Below are 25637 nucleotides of genomic sequence, written 5' to 3'. Positions count from 1 at the left end.
CATTCAACTCAAATCAAGGAGTCTTGCCCCACCACACTATCATCCAGCATTGACCAATCAATGATCACATCAAATTAATTACACTACAGTAGTGGTATTTGCAGGTAGAGCAGTAAAAATCAGGGTTCAAGGGGAGACAATAGGAACTTTCACTCTGAGCAACATGCACATAAAACCTGACTATTTTGGACAAATTTTCTTGGAGGTTTTGTGACTGGTTTGAATTATTTTTTATTTTTTATTTTAGAAAATACTTTCTCAACTTACTGAAACATAAAATATTTTTAATTCATTTTTCAGTAAACTCTAGATTCAAGTGTGTTATTAAAATGGAATTAGGCAATACAAAAGAAATCTGTACTGTGCTCATTTCAGAAATGTAAAGTGATAAAGATTAAAAAAGCGCAATGCTTTTTAAGTGGAGCACTTGGATGATTACCAAAAAGGAACCACTACACCACTGCAGCTGACAGAAGACACTAAACCTCTGTGCATCTTCTAGATGTTCAGATGCTTTCTTCAGTTGCAGAACAGTCTTCAAATATGGATTAAAAATGTTCATTCCAAATTAACTAAGAAGGGGATTATGAACAACCCATTCCTCTTCAGACTGCCTCAACCTGTTCAGCAATATGTAGCACAGAAAGAATCTCATGCAGATCTCTGAGCTTTGGCATGTTCCCTAGTAGCTGTCTGTACCAGGTTCTCTCACATCACCCAAGGCAGAAGAGGTTCAAGGGGCAGAAACTCTCAGCTTTTCTATTTTCCTGGAAAACACAAACTTCTATTTGCACTGTTACCAAAGATGAACAGACAAAAGAAATTTCATCCCACATTAAACTGAAAACAACCCATGATTTCCGCCTGAATTTCTTTAGCTCCATCTGATTTGTGTCCTGATAATATTATGAAGTCTTTTTGGTTTTAGATGTCCATGGTATCTTTCATCCCAGAACCTGTTGTTGTGTGCTCTGAAGGATCAGCCAACAGTGATAGCCATAATGCTATAATGCATAATTCTTCAAGGAACAGCACACACATACCCCTCCAGGATTTTCCTTGAAGAAGTTGCAGCTGGACATTCCTGGTGCATATGATTCGTCAAGTAGACAGAGGTATCTAGAGAAATAAACAAAAGTGTGGATAGTTCACAAATATTTTAAAAAAAAAAATCTCTTTTGACATTGTTTTGACAGATTTCATTCTGTTTTTCAAATAGGAGATTTGAGTTTGGGGGAAACTTGAAATTTGCCTTTTGTTCTTCCAGCTCTTACAGAACCAAAGAAAACAAATGTAGGGAGGGCTCTGTGATCCAGGAAGGGCTAAGATGTAAACATCCACAGGTTCTGAAAGGGAAATATATTCTAGCTTGTCCATGGCCTGGAAAATAAACATATGTTACTACAGTAGTGCTCAGCAGCTGGTTGTTGGATTAGAGCTGCACAGCTGGAAGCCTACAGTCAAAAAAAGTGTTACCTAGAACACAGCGGTAAACAGAAGGGTTTGCTATAAATGTCTGAGTAGCTGAAAGGTCAAGAAGGAAATACAGGAACAATGAGAGACAATAAAAATGTTAACTTGATTATTTACTTTATTAAGTCAGGTAGGAAAGTTTGAACCAGACCTTTGGGTTATTCCTTGCTATAAAGCACATCCACAGTGAATGAAGGAGTTCTCAGCTTTGGAAGCACAAGGTGTATGAGAAAAATGCCTTCTGAGATGCTGAGAAAAAGCAATACTTTTCTATATAGAGTTCCTCCTGAGGAATCCTCCAGAATTGGTCCAGTGCATTTGTCTCTGCTTAGGGTTGGATTCAGCCCACCTAGCTTTCACAGAATCATAGAATCAGCTGGGTTGGAAGGGACCTCCAAGATCATCAAGTCCAACCCTTGATCCACTACCACCATGGTTACTAGACCATGGCACTAAGTGCCACATCCAGTCTTGCCTTAAAAACCTCCAGGGACGGAGAATCCACCACTTCCCTGGGCAGCCCATTCCAATGCCTGATTACCCTCTCTGTAAAGAATTTCTTTCTAATATCCAACCTAAACCTCCCCTGGCAGAGCTTAAGACCATGCCCTCTTGTCTTACTGCTGGTTGCCTGGAAGAAGAGACCAACCCCCACCTGGCTACAACTTCCTTTCAGGGAGTTGTAGAGAGTGATGAGGTCTGCCCTGAGCCTGCTCTTCTCCAGACCGAACAGCCCCAGCTCCCTCAGCCTCTCCTCATAGGACTTGTGTTCAAGTCCCTTCACCAGCCTAGTTGCCCTCCTCTGGACCTGCTCCAGCACCTCAATATCCTTCCTGAACTGAGGGGCCCAGAACTGGACACAGTACTCCAGGTGTGGCCTCACCAGTGCTGAGTACAGGGGAAGAATCACTTCCCTGGACCTGTTGGCCACACTGTTCCTGATACAGGCCAGGATGCCATTGGCCTTCTTGGCCACCTGGGCACACTGCTGGCTCGTGCTCAGCTTCCTGTCAATCCAAACTCCCACATCCCTTTCTGCCTGGCTGCTCTCCAGCCATTCTGTCCCCAGTCTGTAGTGCTGCATGGAGTTGTTGTGGCCAAAGTGCAGGACCCAACACTTGGCCTTGTTGAACCTCATCCCGTTGGAATCAGCCCAACTCTCCAACCTATCCAGGTCCCTCTGCAGAGCCCTCTTGCCTTCCAGGTGATTGACTCTCCCCCCCAGCTCAGTGCCATCTGCAAATTTGAGTCTCAAAACCATAGCTGAATTATTTAGTTATCTGTACAACTAATGCAGACAATGAAGACTGCTAGACATATTCCCAGAATAGTTAATTTCACTGGTCTTAACCATCTATCTCTGTCCAAAAAACTCACAAGACGATTTTGTGAGCCATCAGTATCATCAAGTGCTCGATATCTATTTGAGGGCATGGGAATGTTAAATATTCCCTAGGCCATGCCTGGATGCCCAGCACACTTCCTGTGAGCAGCCTGGAGGGAAACAGCAGCAGGTTTGCTGCAGAGTGAGCATGAAGTCTAAGAAAACTACTATGACAGGTATTCAGAGCTGTGTGTGAGTGTTTACAGTGATTTTTCTGTAAGCCTAAATACCATTTCTTGAACAAAGTACAAGTGGCAATCTACACAAACAGATCAGGTTGTTTGTGTTGTCTCCAAAAGAGAGTTAAAAGCACTAACTACCTCTCTCTTCCAACACAAAACCAGAAAAAGCATAGATTTTTTCTTTGATTTGTTGATTGTTTGGCTTTTTCAAATGAAAAGATCATGAAAATTTACTATAAGAAAACTATACAAGAACTAACACATCAACATTATGGAAATATACAAAAGTGAAGGCACATTGTAGTAACTGCATCCTTTTAAAGACTCTCTGTATTTGTAAAGCCCATTCAGTTATTTCAGTAAGTAAACTGTAGAAGCATCCAGTACACTATATTCAGCTTTATTCACTTGTGGAAAAATCCTTTGGAATGTTAAAAGAGTGAAGCCCAAATAGTGCAATAGAAATTTTATCCAACATCCTTCCTATACAATTATATAAATTGATTTTTGAATTCTGTAGGAATACTATCACTCTATTAAAATCTATCATATTTTTTCCATAAAGGCTATGTTCCAAAGTGCTTATAGCAAATATTCCCGCTTTCTCCTGCAGCAAAAAACCCTCCAGTAAAACCTGTGACCTTCTATACATCCATTTGCTAATAACTGATCAATACTAGAGAAGAGAGAAGTTTCTTTTTCTTTGGATTTAATGGTATTTGGAAAGACACCCTCTGCAATCCATCCAACAGTGTTCAGTGATGTGAAAAAGGAGACTACTAACACATCAGTATTCTGTAATATTGGAAGGGAGACCCCCTTTTGCACTGAATTAATGCCTGGAAAATCTGTTCCCCTCATGCTTTTTCCATGTGATTTGCTGGAGCTCATTCTTGCTCCATTGCTGGGAAGGCCAGGACATATCCCCTGGCAGTTTTTAAAACTTTTATAAACTGGAAAGTATTTTGCTGGCTTGAACTTTGCTTGCCTAGAACCTGTGAAAGATGCTGCTGTTATTGTTGGGGTGTTAGTTGAGTTTAGTCATGTCATTCATTCCTGTTAAATAAACTGGTTTGATTTCTTTTTAAAGCTTTACTGTTTATCTCAGGATGTCAATTAATTAATTTCCCAATTACTTACTTGTGTTTCATCCCTTTGGTTCATTCCTGTATGTGGAGAAACTTACTGGGGAGGAAAGGGGAAAAATGTATTGTTCCACCTTGGTTTCCAATTTGTTATTTTTGTCTAGGTGAGAAGGCAAATCTATAGTGATTCAAATACCTTCAAGGTGAGAGAGAGAGATGAGTGTTCTGGTGCCAAGAAAGCAAGACGTTTTGCTGAGCAGAGTCTAGTGTGTGTCTTAACAGCTGAATTTTCAGCATCCTTGAAATCTGAGGAAGCCATGTATGGGGATCCTCAATGTTTCAGGTGAAAAAAACCCACCCAGTTTTCTGATTGGAAATTGCACATATTAAATGTTATTCCAGTGGCACGTCATGGTTATTTTTCTAAGGTGATGAGCTGGGCCTCCCTGAAGTCCTATTGGCCGAAATATTTACTTGAAATCCTAGAAATGTGTGTTTGTTTGTGTGTACGTGTGTGTGTGTCTACAGAGAGTGCAGTTGAAGATGAGGCATATTTAACTATCCTTCCAGTTCGTGTAAAAATCATGTAAAGGTATGAAAATGGGAATAAAGTTGAGATTTAAAGTCATTTACCATTCAGTGCACTGAAACATTTGCCAACAATTCATTCACTTACTTACTTGGCTCTTTGGCTACAAAATTCACTGTGGAAGGACCTAAACAAAGAATGTCATGGAAATGGGAGACCGAGTAAAGACTATATTCCTGTGCTTCTAAGGAAATATATCTTAAGTAAAGTGAACGTAATATTTAGTGTGCCTGGAATGGAGTTTTAAGCTACAGTTTTAAGCTGGTGATTTGTGTACTTTGAACACTATGCTGGAAATAATACCAATTGCTGGTTTGGGTAAGACTAAATCCTGGGATGGCTTTTGTCTCAATGGTTCACTCTTTTAATTAAGAGAAAGTTATCACATCTGAAAACAATCACAGTGGAAAACTATTTGGGAAGTATAAGTAAGTCTCCTTAAATCAGACCTAAAGTTTACTGAAAGTCATAAAGGACTAGGACAACATCAGTTTGGGTGTTTTTATCTATCTGCCTGCTTATATTGTTACCATATATGCATCATTTCACTGCAGATACACAGAACGTGCTATGAAATACCATGGCTAGTTCCTACCATCAGCATGAATAAAGACTTGAATGTAGCAAAAAGCAATCAAACATGTAACACACATTTATCTGTGCTGCAAATTAACTTAAAACTCAGCTAAGGAAGCACCCCTGGGACCTCATCAGGTCATTACACAGAAGAGCAAACAGGTCAGTGCAATCCTGATCCCAAGGCATACCTTGGTCCATGTCAGATTGGAAATACGAATCTGCTCATGAGCAACTCCAATCTGATTGTCAGCTACTCCATGGTCTTCTGCTGTCTCTTCAAAGCATGCAGCAAGTTGTTCCCAAGGCTCCATATTGATGAGGTGCTCTCCCACTGTCCTCCATCAGCTGTTGTCCAACATGAGGGTGCAATATGTGCTCGGTACCTGAGACAGCAAAGTACCTCAGGAATGATACATATAAGAAGAACCTTTAGAAAGGTCATTTTAATCTGTGTCAAAACAAAATGCCTGAAAGGGCCATGGCTTGGTGAAAAGAGACTTCAACCGTATTCTTCAAATGTGGCATTTTAAAGAGTCCTGGACCCGAGTTACATGATTCTGATCTCATAAAAACATAGAAAAAGTAGAGTGAATCATGGTGAAATATTTTCAGGCCTGGCCTGAAATAGCCCAGATGAGGGCCGATGTAGCTGGAATGCATCTCCACAGGGTTTGTTTTCCTCCTCAAAATGAGCATATGTGCTCAGCTCTGTATATAGCACATGGATGGCAAACCCACAATGCATGGTCAGATAGGCAAGAATACTGGGATGTCTGTGAGGAGAGAAGGGACTCATTGAATTGGCTGAATTTCTGTAGGTGTAAACAGACCTTGCTAAGCAACATAAAGTAACTAATGAGCCATAGTTCAGTGAGAATCACTGGCAAGATGGCATTAGTCTGACTTCATTTTTGTTATGAGATTATAGAAAATAAATAAACTTGTGTACTTCAATTTCAGTACCTTTGCTCTGGGCAGAAATTAACCCTTTTGCTGCTTTATGGGCTTTGCTCCCACACAATGCTCACTCATTTTTTATCCTGTCTAAAACTGGTATTACCTAGCACAGTGCTCCTGGACAACTTTCTCATAACGTTGAAAGGAGAGCAGAAATTCAGGTGGACAGGGAGAACAGAGTCCAACATTTCCCCCAAAATATATTGCAGAGTTAGTACCATAGTTTTTTTTACTCTTGATTTTTGACACACAGTGAGGAATAGAGGAAAAGTCTTGAACTGTTCCTTTTATTAGGAACAACCCTGCGAGTGGGAGGTACAGCATACTGTCTTAAAATGGTGCATGTGTGCTTATTGGCAGTAAAATGATCTGTGCTTCAAAATAAGTCTATTTATTTCTTGCATGGAAAACTGTACAATATACAACACTCCCTGATGTTGGCACATGGGCTCTGGCAGACCACCCGCATGTTCTCTGTGATATGTCATCCACAGGACAGAAGTAAAGCCCTGCTGAGATCTGAGGCTATTGATGCACTTCTCAGAGATCATTTTGTGGAGACTGACTAGATTGTCAGCCAGAAAAAGGGTAAGTCATGTCTTCACTAGCATGATTCTGAATAACAGAACAAATTCCGCAAGGACAAGTTTCATTTTTCACAGAAATAAGTAAACCCAGCAGTATGTACCTAGTATTTAACAATTCCTTAAAATAACCCTGTCATTAGAAGGTGGCAAATACAGTCTGGTTCTCAGTATTTTTTCCTAGTTCTGACCAAAAATGTCCCTGTGGGCATGCCGCACAGAGACCAAAATCCATGAAGTGCCCGTAAATTGTTAAAACAGTAGAAAAAGTGCCAGCTAACACAGCAAAATTTTTAAAATAACAGCACTTCATGAAAATATGTTGTAAGTAGCTTTAAAAACTCTGTTCCTCTTCTGTTGTCAAGAAAGCTGTAAAAATGAAATTTACTTTTCAGATACCCAACATAAGAAAAGAGTAACACAGATGACGTTAGTGTCTCATCTGTGCTAGAAAGAAAGAGCAGACACCACAAGCAGAGGTCTGGTATCCCACCGTAACCCAATTAAATCCCAATCTGAAGGATATTAAAAACTTACCATTCTCCTATGGAGGGCACTGCACAAAAAAGGAGCCCAAAGCAGGTATGATATCAGCTTATACTGTACCCATGGCATCACGGATTGCAATACCCAATTTTAATTTGCATTTCTTCAACACCAGAGGAATGTGTTCTGCAGGAACTCCAAAACACACTCTTGAATACTCAAAAGTGCTTTGTGCTAAGGCAAAACTAACCCAGACCCAAAGCTTCATAGCAAGTCTAATGCCTCCCAGGCTCTCAGAACACTCACCTTCAAATCTGTGCACAACCTCCTCTGAAGGGCTTGAAGCACTGGCCATACCAAAATCACATCTTTTCTACCCCCCCCTGAGATTCTGCATCCCTTTCTTCTGACTTTGCCCTTACAAGTAAACACAACCTCAGGTATTAGAACGGACTCCTATTACCATTCACCTCCCAAATCCAATTAGCATAGCTTATCCATGTGAAAAACCCAGACCTGCAATTTCCTCATAAGTCTAAATTAGCTGTCAGGCACAACTTTGGCATCTGATTCTCTGTTTAAAAGAAACTAATAGCACTGATTCAGCAATTACCCAACACTCAATAAATACTCTACTGCTTGATGTACCTTTAAGAATAAATTGAGTCTAGTTATGAGGCAATTGACCTGCAAAATGTCTATCCCAAGGGAACCTTCTGAGTTTGAAACATTAGCTAACACTCGATTCAAGCAAAATTTTTGGATATCTCTGAACATCTAACTGACTCCCACCACTCTGTCACTTTAAGAAGTTACCACCTGTATAACTGAATCAACATTTTCAGACCCACCAGCCTAGATAGGAATGTTTAATGGCGGCAAGAAAGGACCTTTGGGACTTTTTCTGCTCTCATGCAGAATTTCAGAAGATGCAACTACAAGTGGCCTTGTAACTTCTCCTGTATGACAAAAAGATTAAAATGAATACAGGTGGCTCACAACTCCATTTTCTGTCTCACCCACTGTGTTGGAATATTCTGCAGACATGGAGTTAAATGAAGGTGATGAATGTCACCAGCATACAGATCCTTGTCTTCTCAAATATAACTGCATTCTGTTAATGAAAACCAACAGCTGAGGAGCCAAGGATGTGGGAGTAGACATAAGTCCTCTTGCTTGGAATTTTGTTACTAATCTACCACTTCTACTATAATTTACAGAAGAATTAAAAAAAAAATTGAGATGATCGTTTAAGGTTTTTCCAGAGTTCACTCACTACCTCCTAGAAAGGATCTGTGTGAAGGGATATGGTCAAGCACCTTCCCCATCAACATAGGATTAGGTTGGATTTTAAGGCACTCAGGTCCCACAGCTCTGTTGTGAAGGAGGTCCTTTTCCTCCATTCTTGATACTTTATTCATTCTCAGTACTGCCAAAGGCACCTCTTTTTGGGGAAATCATGAGATGAATAATTCACAAATTCCCTTGATATTTTTATTTGTGTAGAGCTAAACCACATAACTACAGATTCTTGTTATCTTTTCTTGTATGGATTAAATAAAAATTTAGTATTTGCTTTGCCCCAGACTTGAAGGTATTCAAATAGAGCAATCAAGACCCATCTTCTTTTTGATAATCTAAACAGTCAAAGCAGCTTAAATACTGCAATGTGAATCATTTCTCCACCTCCTCAACTGTTTCTGGTATTCTTTTTTACAGTCACTCTCTATTTTTTTCATCTTTCATGATGACTGGTTGACAGCAGCATTGATCTTCAGTGTCTGACGAGTTCAAAATAAAATCTGCTACTCTCCTAAGTCTCCTCAGTTGTATTCCAGTTTCATGTTGCAGATTAATCATTAGCTATAAGTCTAATATGACTCCTTTTCCAACTGCTGTGTTCTCACTTTGGTATAGGACTTCCACTGGCAAATTTTATCTATTTTATATTTTCTCCTCCATCTTATAGATACATTGAAGATTGCCAGCACAACAATGGCTGTGAGATGATTAATTTGATAATAATTCCTCGGTGATGATTACTTGCCACGGTCCGAAAAGGGGGGGGGGGACCGTGGCACTGCATGAGTCCGGGACACAGAGGTGGGATGCAGGTAGAATGCTTTATTCACGCGTGCACCCGGTCTTTTATCAGCTCGGGAGGGGAAAGGGCCAGAACATAGGGTGGAGCATGAGACAGACAAGCGGGGGGACAAACCAGGATAGGGACACGGGCAAAAGAAGGAGGAACGTGGGAGGAACCGGGGAGAGAAGGGGTGAATGGAGGCTGTCCCCTCTCTGCAGCTTCTCCAGCCAATCCGCAGGAAAGTGGGCAAGCCTGAACATGCCCGGGAAATACAAATTCTGGGGAAGCATACAATGTGTATATACATAATACTGTAAAGTCCGTATCATAAAGTCCTTTCAATCACTGTACATCTTTTTCCACTTCTGAGATTTTCCCCATTCTGATTCCTGGTCCTTCACAATTACTCTTTCATTATGTTATGAGATTCATCTCACACAAAACCCTTAGTCCATTTAAAATCTGTTGCTACTATGCAGTGCTAATTTCAAATACCATGCCATACTAAGCAAATAGCTTTACAAAGACTAAATACACTCCATTATACAGTACATCAAAGATGTTATAACTTTTGTTTCACCATAATTTTTCATGTATTATGCTGTCAGAACTTATAGCCTTGGTTTTAAACCATCATGTGACTTCTGTATCAATTTAACTATTATTTTACCCAAGACCTAATTCATAGCAAGTACTTTTTTCATCTGAACACAGTGTAGCACTTTTCTTAAATATTGGCAGAACATTAGCATACTCCAGTTTTCTGGCGCATTCTCAGTTTTCAAGGACTTATTTAAAATTAGTATCAGAATGCCAAATATATTCTCATCTTTAGAATTTCTGGACTTAAGTTACCTGTGTCTGATGACATTAGAATACAATAAAAATATATTGACTTCTGTCTATTTTCTCCTTTTACAATTTCTGTTGGTCGCATTTTTCCTTTTTAATCCATTCTCTGAGTTTGCCACTGTATCATGGGTGTGGGCCAGAGACATCCTTCTTTTTCTGATGGTGCAAGTAAGTCATGTAGTCAACACAAATCCCTTCAGGGACTAGAAGCATCTCACTTCTAAAAGTACCCTCCTACTCAGCATCCCATAGGGGAGCTGCGTATAGGACACAACAGAGAGCAGGTTCCTTTGTTTTAATGATGTTAAGGGTACATTTACCTGTTCAAAGTTAAGGTGTGTTAGGATGGAAAAGTTCCATTTTTACTTCTTGCCCTGTTAACACTGAAGCTTTTTGTACATAACTATTAGTACAATTTTTTCAGTGTGGCCCACCTGATATACTTGTATTAAATGAGTGGTGTACTCATTGCAGGTCTTATATTTGCCTGGTTGAACTGGTTTTTGTTGAGAACTTCATAGAAAGGAGGATCATTTCTTTCCAGCTCTGAAATTCTAAGTCTAATATTGAGAGGAAACAACGGCTCTGAGGATCAGAGTCCCAGTCAACTTATGTTATTTATGTTTTTCTTTATTATTTTTAAATGCAACATAATATTTTAAGTAACATCTGCCTGTATTTTGAGCCTAATTTGCTGTTGATTTATATAGTATGGTTCATCCAAGAGCATCCATTAAATAGAACTTGATTCATACTTCAGATCCTTAAAAATAATAATTTTTATCAATATTATTTTTATTATTTGATTATTCTGATTATTTTGATTATTCTGATTAAAAGATGCTGCGCCATATAGGACCCAGCTTGTGAGATCAGCATATGCCTTCAGTCACAAAAGGAAAACAATAAAACCCAACCTCCTTGTAAAGGCAAACATGCATTTTCAACTGACTGTCAGCATAAGGAGAAAGAGCAAGGATGCCTCAGAATGGAAAGAAACTTTCCAAAGAGAAGGGAATCATCTCAAATGTGAATTATAGAGAAATCCACTAATGAAAACCAACTGTGTCCCTGTAAAGAAACAGCTAGCTGCTCCAAGGGAATACAACAGCACATATGCTGGGGGAGCTGAGTAACAAGGTTGTCTGGAAGCGCTTAAAAAATCCAAGAAGGAAACCAACAAAGATGAAGAAGTGATAAAAGATGGGGGGAAATTGTTCACAATGTAAACTGCTGTATTTCAGAACATCATTTGCAAAGCATAATGGTGAGGGTGGTGATGACCACAGTAAAGGACACGTGTCATACTGAAGGGGTCTCTGGTGCCCTTTCCCTTGAGTATCTCCATTTGAGCCTGGAATGGTCCCTCTCAGCCATGAAGAAAATTAGTGCCATCTTCTTCTAACTCCAAAACTAGTTGTCCTCGATGCATATGCATGTGTTTACAGCTAACATGGGCTTGACCAATGACCTGCAAAATTTGCCCTCTGTATTAAGTAACCAGTGGGAGCAGGTTTGCTTTGTTTAATATGTTGGTCAAACACAGCCCAAAGCATGGCTTCAGGCACATGATGTGACTCTTGGGGATGGTCCTGTGCAGGGCTAAGGGTTGGACTCAATGATCCTTGTGGTTCCCTTCCAACTCAGCATATTCTGTGACTCTGTGATTCCGTGATTCTGTGATTCACAGATCTTATTTAGCTCTCTTGTAAATCATATGGCCTCACAAAATCTCCATGCATGGCTGCCTGCTCTATGCTTCAAAAAAGACCAATGTTTCTCTTTCTCTCTTGACACTTTTGTCCCTCTTTGGAACCCTTTTGATTTGTGCTTTCAATTCCCATTCCTGTTCTTGCATCCCCCAAGCAGAATTGGCCTTTCTTCTGAGAAATCAGCACCTGGAGACCAGTGTGGCCAACACCTTCACCCTCTCTATCACCTCTGGTAGCACTGCATGCCAGTGGCCCCTTCCTTTTGCTTATGCTTGTCCTGGTTCTGAGCCTGTGCCAGCAGCGTGGTTCTGGGAAGGACCTGGTAGCCACACAGTGCCTGATAGCTTGACAGGGCAATGTCCCCTCTAGCTTTTGGCAGTAGATGCCATGCTCTGCATGAGCAAAGACAGAGTTTCTTTGTTTCAGGAGCTAAAGATTTGGCAGACAAGATAAAATATCTCAGATAAAGAAGTCTCCATTTGGCTGTTTATGAGATTTCTGAATGTTTTGGCAAACATAAACCCTCCTCTCAGGACCTGGAAAGCAGTTCCTTCACTTTGTAGTACAACCTGCTTTGTTTCCACAGGTTGCCAGTGACCTAATCACTGTGCAGGCTAGTATAAATCTCTGACCTGGCCTGCACATTACTGCAGCCTGCCAGTTAGTTGTCTGCACTTCATACACAGCGTTCTGCCTTAGCAGTTGAATATTTTACACTGAAATGAGATTTTACTCGGTGAGCTGGAAAGTTCTCGGCAAATTGATCTGCTACCTTACCTGTAGCCTTACTGTGAGAGCCAAAAGTCAGAGCTGGATTTCTGTCCATCTGATAGCTTTTAATTCAGATGATAGCCCAGAAGACATATTGCAATGCTCCTGTGGGTCAGCATGGCTGATTGCAACTGAGAGCAAAGCAGACCTTTCAGTACTTTTTAGACAATCAAATGTTTGCAGATACTCAGTTTGATTAACAGATTAACAGATTAACAGATGCAGCCACGTTCAGTCCAGTTCAGTTTAGAAAACACAACATGTCCTGTTTACAGCTTCAGCTGAATGGAGGCAGGAAAGATAAAAGATTTGCTTTATAAACTGCTGATATGTTGCCTAAACCTGGCTCAGGAAGCAAAATATCAACTGCTGTGGAGCATAGGATTTTTAATTCCTGGACAAACCATCATGGTTGTTTTCCCAGTGGCATGGCCAACTCACAGCTGAGATAGCACTGAAGTGAGGCAGCTTGTGAGTCGACTGGAGAGAGAACAATGAATCTGAGATTCTCCCCAACATCTACTACAGGTTTCCTGTGTAAATGAAACAGCTCTGCACCTCCACTTCCACCTCTGTGGAGGAACTAAACTGCCACAGTGAGGACAAGTAAAGGACTTTATTGATTTTCCAGGGCATTCTGAAGGTAGGCAACTGAAAGCATCAGAGCAGGCAGGTTAACAGGAACATACTTAGGGAATAAGAACAAAATTTGAAAATTATAATACCTTAATCAGAAACAGCTGAGCATTTCAAAAATATTTTCATAAACTTTAGGATTTTTGTTTTGTAACACCCATGTTTCCTCCTGGACAGTCAGCAACAGACTAACATAAATGCAGAACTTCATCTAGTACTTGTATATTCCTGCTAAAATCCATCTGTAAATCAGACAGGAAGACCTCTAAGTCAGAACAAGTATTCACTGCCTGTGCTGGAAGATGTACAATTTACTGAAATTTAATTTTTCATCCAATCTAAGGACTGAAATAGCTGCAGGTAACTCAGTTTATAAGTCACCTGTCAATTCACATACTCAAACACACTGGTTTTTTTACACACACAAGTAATGGAAAAAAAAGAAAAAAAACCTTTTACAATACCTATATTTAGATAGAAAAACTTCAGAATGAATAATAATAATAGAACTGGGACAAAACTTGTGAACAAATTATTGGGTAAATCCTGCTAATCCAATTTTCATTTGAAAATATGCGGCAATGTTTCCACACTGTGCTTCAGGTGTTAAATACACCTGAAGAGGTGGAAATCTGCTGTAGGAAGGACAAAGGTGACTCCAGGTTTTGGGCATAGTCAGATGCAGAGCAGTGCACTGCAGTCAGGACTCTGGTATAGCCATCCAGACAATAACTCCCACCTCAAAGAAGGAGGCTTGGCACACTACTCCCTCTTAGTAGGAGGTTTCAGCACCTTTTTGAACTTACTAATAGCATGTTTGTCAGACCCTGGTTGTCATTGCTCCCATCCAGGAGAGATATTTGCTCCTTCTCTGCCCCCAAGGACCTCAGAGTCCTGCCTGGACCCCTGTACTGATCATATCACTCCTGCCTCTGTGCACCTCCACTCTGGTGGAAAGCAGCAGAGGTCACACATCTACACTAGGGTCCAGATCCCAGTAAGGGCTGCCTAGGCAGAGGAAACACATAAACAGAACTGTGGGGACCACCCCCATCCTTCTGTATCTCAAAAAATAAAAGGTTTACTAGTTGTCAATCAGGGCTAATTAGAATTATAAAAAAGATGCAAGACATGAAAAAAAGCACCAAAGAGGGGTGTCCAAGGAAAAAGAAATAAAAAAATTACTAAAGAAGAAGCCAAAATAGTAAGAGGACGCAGGTTTGAAAAGACTGTGCCTAACACCAACAGTATTTCTTAGGATTTGTATGAACCAAAGCAAGTTATTCTCACCTCATTCTTTATTTATTATCTCATGAAGGAATTAAAAGTCAGAAGAAAAGCATCATGCAAAATAGAATGAAAAAAATACATTGTCAAAGTTGCTGCAAAATGTCAATATCCTGTCCTTCAATCTGGCTTCTTAGATCATCAATGCAACCTGGAGTTCAAACTTACCAATATATTTATGTGTAATTTTCCTAGCAAAGATCCTAAAGACTGCTGGCAGTAATGCATTAAGCTGAGGGAAAAAAAAATCCCATTAGGGTCATATTTGTGTATATGTCTCACTGTTCTTGAAGAGATGTTGCCAGAGAACACAAACGGGGCATCATGAGTCAACAATCTTTTATATTCCCATAATATCCTTTGAGACTGTGTACTTTCTAGCACAAAGCCATATGTTATATGATCACGGAGAATAAGCATTTAATTGTTAGTTTTATATATGGCCATGATTTTGTTTTGATGGATCAACTGAGCATTGTTTGCATAGCAAGCACCATGGAGTCTACATTTCAAGCCAAGTGGCTAAACAAAGCAGTACTGTTTCCCATATGTTACGTGACCTTCATTATCACCCTTCACAATTGGAACTGGAAGTGACAATCTTTCTTTTGCATGCATCGCATTTTGGCATTTCATATTTAAATCTTCACAAAGAACATCATAGCAAAAAAATTCAGCCTTTGAGGACAGTGTCTCGAGAAACAGAGAGCAAAGCTCCTACAGAAGCAGTGAGAGCAGAGCCCCACTATCCCAGTAAGGAGCAACACAAAAATATCCAGATAGCAACACTGACCTATTGTGCTTTGCCTATACTTTGGGGTAAATCCTACATTACATATCAGCTCCAACTGTGCTGTGCAGAATGTTGCCTTTGAGTTTTGACACAGCGTACCCAGTCAGACTGAGTACTCAGCGTTGGACTGATTTTCACTACCAAAGTAAAAACAAATCTTTGAATCATCTTGCTATCTGGAGTTCAGACACAAAAGGAATTTAAAGCAGCTAAAACTGTCTAGGAGAGAAATTTCAAACAATGGACAGTAAAACCTGAGGGTAACTCATGCCTCGGCAGGCTGAGTTCAACACACGATAGGAACAGAAACCACAAGTACTGGCCTCTAGTTGCCCTGGTTACTTTGAGGCCAGTGAGTTCAACAGACCCAAGAATTTTAACTCTTTGCACCTCTGCATTTGTACTAGTATGACAATTCGCATCACATGAATACCTCTTTGCTATGAATGTCCCTTACTTGAAAATCATTGAGAACCACAACCCTCACACTTACACGTACTCATCCTATAGATAATATTGAAAATAGAAAATCTATGTGGTAGGAAACTTAAAACACTATCAAGAATATTGTTACATATTTCCGATTGCATTTGAAACTCATGTCAGTAGAGACCTAATGCTTTTATTTTCCTAACAAAGTAATATTGAAAGTTTTATGTCTTAATTTGGACTTCCAAAGGTTCTCCAGAGACCAAATGGAAGAGATATAAGGCCGTAGGCTAGAGGGAGTTGAAATATGTTTTTTCTTCCTATTTAAAAAACATGGCAAGGGCTATGAATAAATCACTTCTGAATTTCATTGTCAATTGCTAACAAATTTGACTTCTTTGTCCAAGACAAAGTCACAAAGTCACATACTAGTCACAAAAACAATTTAACCCAAATAATTAATATTCAAACCTAACTTACTTCTTGTTTCTGGGATATAAAAAAATTCCTCTCAGCCACACACTGAGCTACCCCGAAGAAGAAATGGCACTGGAATTTCTTTATTGAATTTGCAGAAACATGATATGTTTTTCTGCATACTGTATGCTGTCAGAACTGCCACAACTCTACTCCTTAGGTGGCAGTAATTTTGCGTGTAGCTTTTCAGCTTAGCTGACAAAACCCTTAGGTAGCATTTAGGCCAGAGCAACAAAGTCAAGCTGGAGTCTGACATGCTTTCAAAAGGCTAATGTTTAGTCCTCTTATCTTAGCATCACAAGTGTTTTCCAGCCTCCCTGTGACTGATTAATCATGGCAATGCAGCATATTTCATGCCTACCTAGCTCATTATAGAACCACAGTATGACTGAGGTTGTAGATGACCTCAGGAAAGCATCTCATTCACCCCCCCATGCGCACGCAAGGTTCCCTAAAGCACATTGCCCAGTACCTTGACCCCCAAGCTTTGGAATGGTTCCTGACTCCTCTCAAGGCAGAGTTCCACGCATTCCATATGCCCAGAATATTCTGAGTTGGAAGGGACCCACAAGGACCATCAAGTCTAACTCTTAAGCAAATATCCCATTCTAGGATAGAACCTGCAACCTTGGCATTATTAGCACCATGCTCTAACCAACTGAGTTAATCTCATCTCTAAAGCAGGACAATTTTCAGACCCTAATGCCTGAATTTTGTTTTCCAGTCCAAAGGAACAGCCTTTGGATTTGCATACAAGAGATTCCTGAGTTAGATACGGGAGAATGTCCACAGGGCTAGTTCTCCTACCATATTGCCTGGAAACTATGTCTAAGTAGAACTGGGGGACTTGGGATATCTAGCAGACATCCCACAAATCTGTCATAGCCTTATCCCAACTAACACTGCAGGCAGAGACCCTGTGCGTGCACAGAGCATCAGGGCAATGTGTCAGTGCTAGGACTGACTTTTCCCAAACACATGGGCTCTCCAGTGAATGAAGCATCACAATGGGCTGATCAAGCTCTGCAAATCCCCTGTGGTCTGCGATCTCCAGGTAGAAATGAGGGAGCAGATTACATAACATAAGTGACAGGTCTTGAATGGCAAGCAATTGATTTTAAAACTGCACTTTCTGCTTTGTTCAGCAAAACAATTTGAAGCTGTGGTTCTGCTACTGAATTTAGGCCTCTTGAACGCAAAGTGATCTGCCAGGTCTAGCAGCTGTCCAGGGGGTTGCACTGAGAAAATATGTTTCTCATAGCCTGGAGATCCCATGTAGTTGCTGTGCATTAGGATGCATCCTCAGCTCACTACTTTCACTGGGATTTTGCCAGTTAGTCTAGTCGTAACCTCATCTTCTGATTGAAACCTTTATTAAAATGATAAATGGTTTAACAGACAATGATTTATGAGACAAAAATGTGAAAAATGTAATCTCTTGTTCTTCTGCAAATGCACATTGGAAGTGAGATGAGATGAGCAATGTAGTTTATTCCCAGACTGGAAATTCAGGATTTGAGACCATCTAAGAGAACACTAGTGGAAAGGAAAGCAATTAACTTTTTAAAATATCATATGGACCAGCAGATTTTTTTACTCTGAAAGGGCAGAGTAGCAAGACTTTTTTCTAGGCTGGATTTGCAGACATATCCTGTCAGAGCAAATGGGCACTCTAAGTTCTAGTCTTGAAAACCTGTACATTTCTGGAGTTTGCTGATACAGAACAGCTAACTAGCTGTAGTGGAAATTTTTCCATGGAGAGAATTTTCCATGAGAAAAAGCAGAGGACTGGCTGCTTGTTTGTCAATTCAACCCAACTATACTTTGAACTTCTGGTTTCTCTGTACACATTCTGGTGAATGACCTGTTTGAGGTCTTCACCTCTCTGTTTTTTGCTCAGGCTCTCCAAGTACATGCCAGGAACCTGAAGGCCTTTGGTTTATCAGTGTCAGAGGCTACTCCAAGGTGAGTAAGCAGCTCGCCAGTTCTCCAAGTTTTTCTCCTTTACTGTATGGGCCAGCCCGGCAGTCAAGCAGTGAACTTCACAGCAAGCTCCCTGCCCATGCAGTAATTTTGATTCTCAGGCTTCCAGACTCTGCTGTTCCCTGCACTGCTTGGGAAAAACAGCAGTTATTCACTGTCTCCTAGAGGTCACCTAGGACTTCGGGGGTCTCCTTACCAGGTATCTGTCTTGTCAACTAACTACCTTCCCATGATCCATTCCATATTGAACAGCAAGAATGTGGAGACAGGCTGCTTACAAACAAGACAGGGGCAGCAAGGAGAGCAGAGTACTTAATTTTTTCTTTCATTAAGTAGAATTTCCTGGAAATCTCCCCGTGATGGGAAATAAACCCCAAAGTCTGCCCTTTGACATTTTGTCCTCATTTAGAACAAAGCCCTTTTAACAATACAGCAACATTTCCCAAGAAGAGGTTCTCATTTTGTCAGCACCACGGATGGGGCTATTTGTTAGTTCCATCCTTCAGATGGAAGCCAGAGACACATTCCCCCTCTCTCTGAAGTGTGCACACAAAGAAAGGGCGAGGGAAGCAAGAACTAAATGTGACTGGAGCTTTGAATTTCTGCAGAGCTCTACTCCTTAAGGAAAAAATGCCAAGGATGAGTTCTGGAGTCTGAGGCATTTCATATGAGGCTTTTTTTACTCAAAATTAAGGCTAGAAGAGTCCTTTTTTAGTGAATGGCAAATTGCAAAAGCAGACGCAGAGGAGGGGTCAAGAGACCAAGGAAAGCTCAGAGTGTCTTTTTCTGACATTACTTTTGAATCCAGACTTCTACATAAGAAGTTTTTCCAACTGAATATTAGTGAAGGGGGTAGGATTTGTCAGGAAGTGGCTGTAGCAACTAATTTCATTTTATTTATCCTTTTTAGAGAAATATCTCTTTTCTATCACATTGAAGGCCAATTTTATTGGGAAGACTCTTCATTGGGTTACCTGATGTGAGGGTCCCATGAACCTGGAGTCAGTATTATCAGCAAAAAATCCTTTCTGTTTTGGCTATAGCTTTTGTTATCACATATGGCCTTGGTAACACCATAAGTCAAAATACATAAAATTAGTCAGTTAACCAGGCTCATTTTCTGGACATCACTACTTCTGCTCCATTTAGAGAAAATACAAGGAGTATATGTTCCTAGGGAATCTCAGAGAAGGTTGGGAATTGAACACAATTTGGCAACCTACTGGAAAAGAGTTTGGAAAAAGCACTACAAGAGGAAACCTCACCCTTCTCCCAGGCTTCCCTTTGGGAAAAAGCTATTTCCCTTCCTAATTATATTTTATAGGTGTATTCTTAAGTAATGCATTAACTACACAATAAATATGAAATTTGCAGGGATAGTGCTGGGTGTTAGTTCCAGTTGTCATATGTTACTTTCAAATGTTTTTCCAGTCTGTTTGCCAAAGAACTATGAAGGATGATGATGGTGCGTGTGTATATTATGACATATATAATGGGTGTGCAACTTCATTATTCTTAGTGCATGTCTACACTTTGAAGAAAAATGCCTTAAATCTCCAGTTTCCTCCACCTCAACTATGTTGCTTTTGCATCATGCTTACAGTCTTTATTTTAATCACTGGATATTAGATTATTCTGCCTTTTCTCAGCATTCAAATCATTTTAGTAGGTGCTTAAAAGTGAGATGATGAAGGTGACTATTTCTATTCAGGTATCAACTGGGAATCTGGAAAGTGTAAAAGCATAAATGTTTCTAAAGAAGAATAATAAAAGCACATTGGTATGTCTCTTCAGTGGAACCTGAAATGATTTTTTTACCACTATCTTATTACACAACTTTGTTTTCTTTCAGTATATCTTGCTATCATGAAATAAAAAAATAAGAAATATAATTTAGTGAATGAAAAAGCCTTTTGATGAGTGAACAAAAAAGGTAATTTTTTGCATTTACTGAATCCCATAGTTACACATCATGCTTCACTTGAATATATGCACTGTTATGACTTCATGGGTGGGAGCAAAGAGGAAGAATGGGCAAAATGAAACATACCACTCTGTCAGATCACCAAACAAAATGATTTCAGCTAGAGAAGGGAAAAAAAGCTCCTTCCAATTGTATTTTTCACACCCCAGGATCACACATGGTGGAAGGTATTTCATTCATTTTTTTCAGCTTCTATTTCCTTTCCTCAAGATGTGTTTTTATCTATGATTGTGGAGGGTGTGTTTTATATTCATTAGGTCAAGTTCGCACCTGGTGTAACCCTAGCCAAGCGTGTGGCATCGGGCCAGGAACAACTTCAAACTCTGGTCTCCTTCTTGCTGGGATCATTACCACCTGAAACCGGCATCCTTCCCCAGGGCATGGCTTTCAGATCAGTTAGTCAGCGTGCACAGACGTGAGGCAATGCTTTTTGCCCAGGGATTGGCAGCTGCCTGTGATTCCTGTCTATAAATTGGTAAAACGAGACACCTCTGGGCATTGGTGGAAAGTAAACTACACACAGACATCTCTCTTCCAAAATGGGAGCTTAAATGGCAAATTTGGGACAGGTGCTGTCCTGAGGAAGCAAAAAGTGCCTCATACAGGCATTTTGGCAGAACCACAGCTACATTAGTATGGGCTGTTACTTTTCACAGCTCACATTAAAAGCCGGCTCTAGGGTAGGTTTGCCCTTACATACTCCACAAACGGCAAATACTCAAACAATATTCCAGTGAACCCTTAATTTGAGCCTGTATTTAAGCTATATCTGCCTTTTCTTATTTACTGTTTCATTTTTGTTTTACTGTGGCTTGAAATAACGGAATGTGTCATGAAGATCTGGCAGTGCATAAGCTTACTCCCTGTGCAGCCCAACTTCCCACATGGAAGTCCCCCAGCAAAAAGATGCTGGGTGATGCTTGTAGATGATTAGAAGTCCTCTTTCATGTAGAGACTAAAAATTTTTGAATTAACAGAGCTTTAAGTCTAATAAAGCTCAGAATTTTGAAAAACTGTCCTATTTTAAAATCAAAAGAAGTCATAGCAAAATCAGGTTAACTTTTATCCTTTGCTTTTTTTGCTATTAATTGCCACATGAAAAGCCTGAAACAATGGGGAAATTGTTTACTTCACATAGTTTTCATTTTTCCTCTGGCTTTAAAAAAATTTTATAATTCTTTTCATCTGTTAATTGAACTGCTCAGAGAAATATTACGCAATAATATCCAAGCTCCCTGTACTTTACATAGCTAATGAGAGAAACAGCAGTCAGGAGCCTCCCGTAGGTCCAGTAGGTTCTTGAAGTGGTGCAATGTAGCCTTTACACGAAAGCTGCATAAAACATTAGAAAATGCTTTCTTGAAGATGAGAGTGGTAGCCTTTTTTTTCCCCTGTCCCTTTCCAAAAGATGCAAATTCCCTGAGGCTGCATCAGCACAGCCAAGCAGCAGCATTTAGTGCTACCTCAATACAAGGACTCTGCTGGGAAGTAAAATCAGAGATTTAACTGATCTTAATTCTATCAGTGCAAATGAGGAACAGCTCTTTGAAAATTAATGCAGAGATTAGGTGTAAAACAATCACGAAGTCATTGTGGCCAACAGAGCTGGTCCAAGTGCCAGTTGCCTTTCTCATGGTAGGTACACTGGAACAGGTTACCCAGAGAGGTGGTGGATGCCCCATCCCTGGTAACATCCAAGGTCAGGCTGGATGGGACTCTGAGCGATCTGATCTATTTTAAGATGTTCCTGCTCATTGTGGGAGGGTTGGCCTAGGTTATCTTTAAAGGTCCCTTCCAACTCAAGCTATTCTGTAATTCTGTGAACCTCCTTGAACAGTCAGACCCACATAGTGTTTCAAAGCCCACGCCTTCTGATAAGACTAAGATGTGTACATGGCTGTTTGTTTTTTACAGCAGAGGAATAATGCACCTATGCAGAGTCCTTGTCCTTGTGAAGGAAAAAGAAATCCGCACTGTGACATAGTAAAGTAACAATAACACTTACAAAGTAACAATGACACTTACATATTATTGACCTCAACATCAGTAAAAGCTGAAGTATCCTGACTTCCATGAAAGCAGTAATTTCAGCTAATTCTCTCACTGAATGTTTTCTCCCCCTGACCATATTTAGAGTAAGTGCAATAAAATGAACACCTTCTTTGGCAGTGAATATATAACCTAGGAACCAAATCAGCAGGGAATTCACTTCCACCACTCTCTCGAATTCTGTAAGTTATCCAATTTACAGAAAATACTAATAATGGAGGTACTGGAGGCATTTGGGAGCACAGGATCAGAATTGGAAAAATGAGCTGAAATGCAGGATCCAGCAAACACTGAGACAGAGTCCACTCCTAGTAGTATCACGTTCACAAAACCAAGCAGAATTACTCTTGCTTTACTGAACTGCAGAATTCTGAAGAGCAGAATTTGTCTCAAGTAATCATGGGAATGCGGGTGGGTAGAAGTTCAATGTAGACAAATAGGTAAAAAGTAATATCTCCCAGAAAAATATCTTACTGTCCTTAAAAAAGATTGCACTTTTAAACCTGCAAGGATTTCAGGGAAAGCACTATTTTAGTCTTTAATTTCTGTTTGTCCGTATTTTTGAACTGCTGGTCCTGCATTGAAGAAAGGCATCCTAAATTACATTCTAAGAGAAATTCCATACTACTTCATTTTTATTTATTGAGCATACTCCAAAATATTTTGAAATATTTTTAAGCATTTTGATCGATATTTTCTTTTTCTGCAATAAAATACCACGAGAAAAATAGATCTATCCATTGTTCAAAAGGGAAAATATGAGTAACAACACAATTTTGAAAAGATAATTGGCTATGATTAAATGAAGAAATAATGGAAGAAAGAAAAGAACAAGTGCCACTCACTACCTCCAGATATTCCAGGAGTATATAACTTCGCATTTAAATGCAACCATCCTTTATAATTGAAAGCAATATAGTCTTGAAGAATACATCCAAAGAGCACTTCTTTCATGGTGTAAAGCAGAGTTCATATGCTTCATATCCTCCCCTCTTCTTGATAGTATAACCCAAACTCACCCATAGCTCTCATTCTACAAAGAAAACTGAGTAGTACCTCATATTTTGCAAGCCACTTATTCACAAAGAGTTTTTAACATCCACTTCAAAACAGTGATGGCCACCCTACTGTGCTTTCTGACCTTCAGAGCACCAGAAGGTGCTGTGTAAACTGCTGTGTAAATCCATTTTAAGAATTCTGTGGCATTTGGTAGAAGATGTTCAGCTGAGAAAGTCCCTAGCATAACAGCACACAAAAAGTCACATCAGTCCTCCTCCCAGCATATAGGACATTCAGGGACAGATGACACAGCAAATATTTAATGAAACTAGACTATTCTGCCAATTGTTTTCTTCATGTATTGCTACATATTCCTTCAAAGGAAGACTTTTAATTTTCTAAAGATATTTGGGAGTTATTTTTTTTTCAAAAGAGTCTGAAAGCATACTCAAAATTCCTCACAATGACCTATTAAACATTTACACTTACAGCTGTCTGTGTCAATTTTTTATTGCTGAGACATGCTATCCACCTTAGCTAATCAGGAACATTTCCTATCTGCTTTTGGGACTGTCTAATTTCTAATAGTCATGTATTTATGACAGAAACTGAACATATAAACAGTCAGATTTGCCTGTTAAAAAACAAAGGTATAGATAGTGCTTCTGTGGATACACTCTTCTGTTGAAGACTAATCTTTTATGACTGTACCTCTTTAGCAATTAAGTACAGCCTCCTGTGTCTTTCTATCAAAAAGACTTCAGAAGAAAAACTTAGTGATGATAAAAATTCTAAATATAATATTACAAGACCGTAACACTATCCTCCTAGTTGCCATTAGAAAACCTGCTGTCAAGCATTTAATTTTGCCAGACTTGAAGTGTGTCAGCTGAAGTTTTCCATCCTCAAAACCACAAGCATTCAAGCATTTATGAGGAATCCAGGGGGGAATTTTCCTTTTTTTTTTTTTTTTTTTTTTTGTGAATTTCCATTTGAAAAGCTTTAGTGCCTGTTTGGAAGGGTAAATTCTCTCTTTCCCCTGAGGGAAAAAGGGGTCAACAAATTCTTGGGCTGTGGAAGAGCTGCACATCTGCGAGGGCTGAACAGATGAAGGTCTCTATTCATCATGGATTGGTAATGCTGTGGTCATGGACAAAATGCTCCAAAGGGCTTTTCTGTCCAGGAAAAGTCCTTGATGAAAGTAAACAGAAAGCACCATACAGCTGAGTCTCACTTAATGGAAAGAGAGATAATCCATTAGATTTGGAAGAAGAGCTCCTCCTGCAGAGATCAAACTAGCCCAGGAATAAGAGGGATTTGGGGTATACATACTGGCTGACGCGGGACTGAGAGCAGTTAGTCCTAGAAGGTAGGATCTCTAGAAAATGGAAGTCTTTCCCTTTTATTTCAGTCCCATGGAGATTGTGACAACCTCCATGCTTGCAGCAAGCAAGTTTTTCTACGTGCGTCCTCTGCCTTAAGCCTGAGAATGTTACTCTTCTGTTTAAAAAATGTGGTTCCTTAAAAAAAAAGTAATAATTACAGTTTACACCTCCTCAGCAGATGTTTCAACCTCTCTGAAGAGTCAGTCACTAATAAGTTGCAACCCATGGCTTAGAAACACTTTACCTGCAAATACAGCTATGGACCATGCTGTTCTTCTGTATTTGAATACTGACTCTTGATGTGGAGTCCAAAGCACACAGATGAGAAAGTAAGATAACTGAAGGTTGAAAAAGACCATCCTGAGAACCCCTGTGGTGGAAATAAATATCTAAATCTTGCAGAAAATTTGTGAATGTAGTGTACCAGTATGAAGCTGCAGCATAGAAGGTAATGTCTCGGTTAATCTGATTTTGAACTGAACAAGTATAAAAAAGTATTGAAGTGGGTTATTCCACATTTGCTTTGATCATACCAAACCTGATTCTGATATTCAGAGTCCTGCAGGGTATGATCTGGCTGCACTACACTCCTTTAGTTATTTATGAGACCATTGTGTTCTGGAGAATATCTGGATACGATACATACTGACGGTATATGATTTTGCTCAACAAAAAACTGCTAAAGCCTTTACCAAAGAGCATTATGGAAACTAAACAACTTACAGAAATAACTTTATCTATTTATATTAAATATTTTATGCATAAATTAGAGGTGTCTATTAAATATAATATTCTTTCCAGTATTTAAAGTGATCTGGCCATACTGATTGATGTTAAAGTGGGAGTGGTAATTTCAGTTTTTCCCTTTTTTTTAA

At 39.7% G+C, this 25637-nt stretch overlaps 1 protein-coding gene across 1 annotated transcript in view; it reads right to left on the bottom strand.

Annotated features, from left to right (window-relative positions):
• Nucleotides 1-267: 267 nt before the first annotated feature.
• WDR27 (WD repeat domain 27) overlaps nt 268-25637 on the bottom strand; it is a 121597-nt gene continuing 96227 nt past the window's right edge. Inside the window, exons 24-25 of the transcript XR_010429138.1 lie at nt 5481-5675; nt 268-1119 (exon numbers count right to left, since the gene is read on the bottom strand). The gene's annotated coding sequence lies outside the window, so the exon portion shown is untranslated. The remainder of the gene's footprint in view (nt 1120-5480; nt 5676-25637) is intronic.

The sequence above is a fragment of the Pseudopipra pipra genome, chromosome 3 (genome assembly GCF_036250125.1).
Source record: "Pseudopipra pipra isolate bDixPip1 chromosome 3, bDixPip1.hap1, whole genome shotgun sequence".
Lineage (NCBI taxonomy): Eukaryota > Metazoa > Chordata > Aves > Passeriformes > Pipridae > Pseudopipra > Pseudopipra pipra.
This window is presented reverse-complemented; position numbering and strand designations above follow the sequence as displayed.